General features: G+C 41.5%; 1 pseudogene; it reads right to left on the bottom strand.

Moving 5' to 3' along the window:
* Nucleotides 1-1,138: 1,138 nt before the first annotated feature.
* Nucleotides 1,139-2,128, bottom strand: LOC102859475 (annotated as a pseudogene).
* Nucleotides 2,129-3,358: the final 1,230 nt, after the last annotated feature.

Here is a 3,358-nt window from a genome sequence, read left to right as displayed (position 1 = left end):
TTTATTTTTTTTAAATACTTTTAATGAGCATTTACAGAGATTTTGGATTTCCATTCATTCATTGCTGCACTTCTCTCCCCGCCCAGCACCCCCCCCCCGGAGTGAATAATTTAAAAGTGATGTATGATAGGGTCTTATGGTTATCACAAGAGTCCACAATTAAGGTTGCATAGTGGAATGTACTTGGGGCGGTGGGAGGGTTGCGCGGGGATTGTGTACCAGGGAAGGAGTGTTTCTTTTACTTTTGAAAGAGAGGAGCGAATTGGGGGGGGGAGATGGGCGGGGAGAGAAGTGCAGCAATGAATTAATGGAAATCCAAAATCTCTGTAAATGCTCATTAAAATTATTTTTTAAAAAGATTAGTTAGTGAATAGACTATATGGAAATTGTATAAAATGTTATTAATTTTTAACTTCAATCATTAATAGCTTAACCAGTACTATCTTACTAATTACTATTCAAAATGGAAAACCTGTTTTTTAATCCCCACAAGGTGGGACAAGGATGTACCATGCCACCTTGAATTTAATGGTGTCAATACTCATTTCAAAGGAAACTTTGGCTTTAGGAAAGTCATGAACATTTAAAAGAATGGCTTTAATTATCATTTTAAGTATATGATAAGGGGAATGTGTGCTTTAATTAATTATACATCATACCAGTGAGGCTGGCAAGGCTCAAAGTCACTCCTAATGTTGATAGCAATCAAAACTAGTTTGTACATGAAAAGACGGTGAGGGGGGAAAAAGAACATAATAAAGCAATCCCTTTAAAACAAATGAAAAACAATGCCCACAGTACGCATTTAGGACAACATGTACAGATCCAGAGCACCCTAGGGTTCTCTTATGCCCTGAAGAAAACGAGCATTTACATTATTCATGGGCTGTACTGAATTAAAAAGATCAACTGCATACTCACCCCGAGACAGGGTAAACTGTCCTGGGGAGTACAGCTTTAACACCATCATTAAAGTGGTTTCCAGAGGAATGAAGACTCTCTCACCTGCAAACATTATTCAGTAAAAAAAGGGGGGGAGGGGCCACGCACGTGGACACAGGGCTATCTGAGCAAGCTCACCAGGACACATTACAGTTTTAAAAAGGAAACGTTATGTACTGTATGTTACAAGTCCCAACTACGCGGTGTCAAAATGACGTCTATTTGCTTGTTTTGTAATCATACCCCTTGGTGGCGTTACAGGTCTAGTGGCGTTCGGCTTCTTTTTCTCTGCAGGCTTTAAAATCTGGAAAGAGCACATGAGCGTCTCATCCACGCTCATCATGGCCCCTGCATTGTCGAACTCTCCACAATAATTGGGCGCAGAAAACAGCGTGACCAACTGCCTCTTCGCAAAAAATTCATATCCGTCTTCCACCACCTGATGGGCTCTACATATAAGATCCAAATCATGCTTATGGAGAAATTTTGCAACCACTTCAGCACCAAATGTGAAGGACACTCCTCTGTCATTTTCACCCCAGCCTAAGACATCTTTATCGGGGTCAGGCCACAAGAGATCACAAAGAAGACCTTGATCTGGGATGTCAGTTGGTCGCATAATTCACCGAATCTGCTCCATAGATTGAAGATCTGGTGATAAACCTCCATGACAGCAGAATATCTTCTCATCCACAATGGCAGCTATCGGCAAACAGTTAAAGCAGTCTGTGAACGTTTTCCAGAGCTTAATGTTGTACCTTCTTTTACATTCATCATAAAAGCCATAAATTCTATTGATGCTGGCACATTCGTGGTTTCCTCTGAGAAGAAAAAAGTTCTCGGGATACTTGATTTTGTAGGCCAGTAAGAGGCAGATGGTCCCCAGGGACTGCTTGCCCCTGTCCACATAGTCCCCGAGAAACAGGTAGTTGCTTTCTGGTGGAAAACCACCATACTCAAAAAGTCGGAGCAAATCATAGTACTGCCTGTGGATGTCACCACATATCTTGAGTGGTGCTTCCAGCTCTAGTAGGATAGGCTGACTGAGGAAGATTTCGCAGGACTTCAAGCACAGTCCTCGGATTTCATTCTCCTGGAGCTGGACGTTCTTACCAGGCTTGGACCCTCTTACTTGCAGCAGCCGTTGGATGATGCTGTCGATGTTGAGTTTGTCGATATCCGCCATCGCCTTCCTGCTGCCGACCCTCCCGCAGCGGCGCTGCTGCTGGCTCACGCCCGGGCCTCACACCTCCTTCCCCCCAAGCACAGAGGCAGCAGTGGCGGCGGTGGTGGTAGCTGCGGCAGGTGCCCCCAGCTGCCCGCTCCCTGCTTCCTCCTTCGCTCCGCTCCGGAATCACGAAAAGAGTCCAATTTTTTTTTATTTGACTTTATTTGGCTGTACATTACTTTTGTAGTTAATTTCCTTCTCATTCACTTTGAAGAATTATTCTTTTAACTATGGCCATTTTTAAGTTTGTCATCTTCAGATAAGTTTTACTTTGCTAATTCACTGAAAATGCATAACCAAAATATTTCAACAATAATAGACTATATATGATACTTATAAAAAGGACTATAATATTTCAAATGTGGATATCTGTGAATGAAATAAAGATTTCTAGAACTTTCTGTAGAAACTGATCAGTTTGCTATTGATCCAGAATAGCATGAAACTACATAGAACTAAATAAAGAATTAGGGAGCTCTGTAATCAAGCTTCCTCAAATATTTGTCTTCTTAAGAAAACTAGAATTTTAGAAAAGAAAATATTTCAGGTGACACTTGAGTGAACTCTGAAAAGCTGGCAAAAATGACTCAGACTTTTCATACTTTCTATTTTCCCCTCTGATTATATGAATTCCCATGTTGCCATATTTCTTTGAAGCTTTTAGGGCTGTGTGTTGCCGATCCCCCAAATTGTTGATTTATCAATCTCCACAATTTTTATAAAACAATTTTCCCAATCATAAAAAATTCTTTTATACTAACAGTGCACTCTAAAAGAAATTCTTTTACACTAACACTGCACTCTAAAAGGGGCAAGGTGGCTAGACCCTACCTTTATCAAAAGTATTACTATGGTGAAAAATGTATTACCATGAATCCAATTCCTAGTTGGAACTGGATCCTGGCCTCACTTTTCCACATTGCTCTTCCCCTCACTCTTTTAGCCTTCTGGGACTAGATCTCTGCTAGAAGGACACTCTCTGCTTTTATCAACTGTCTGTACAGCTTTCCCCAGATTATCAGTCACCCTGAGCCAGGTCAGTGCAAATTGACTCTGTACTGACAACTCCTGCCATTGCCACTGCCCGTGTGTGAGGTAAAAAGGTGCAGAGAACCAGATGAAGTGAAACAAAAGAGTTTATTAGCAGCTCTTGCGGAGGGTTTGCTGTCTGAAGCCAGAGAAAGACAA

This window comes from Elephantulus edwardii, unplaced genomic scaffold (genome assembly GCF_000299155.1).
Source record: "Elephantulus edwardii isolate Elephantulus edwardi_28Jun2011 unplaced genomic scaffold, EleEdw1.0 scaffold00152, whole genome shotgun sequence".
Lineage (NCBI taxonomy): Eukaryota > Metazoa > Chordata > Mammalia > Macroscelidea > Macroscelididae > Elephantulus > Elephantulus edwardii.
Note: the sequence above shows the minus strand (reverse complement) of the source record. Positions and strands in the feature narration are given on the sequence as shown.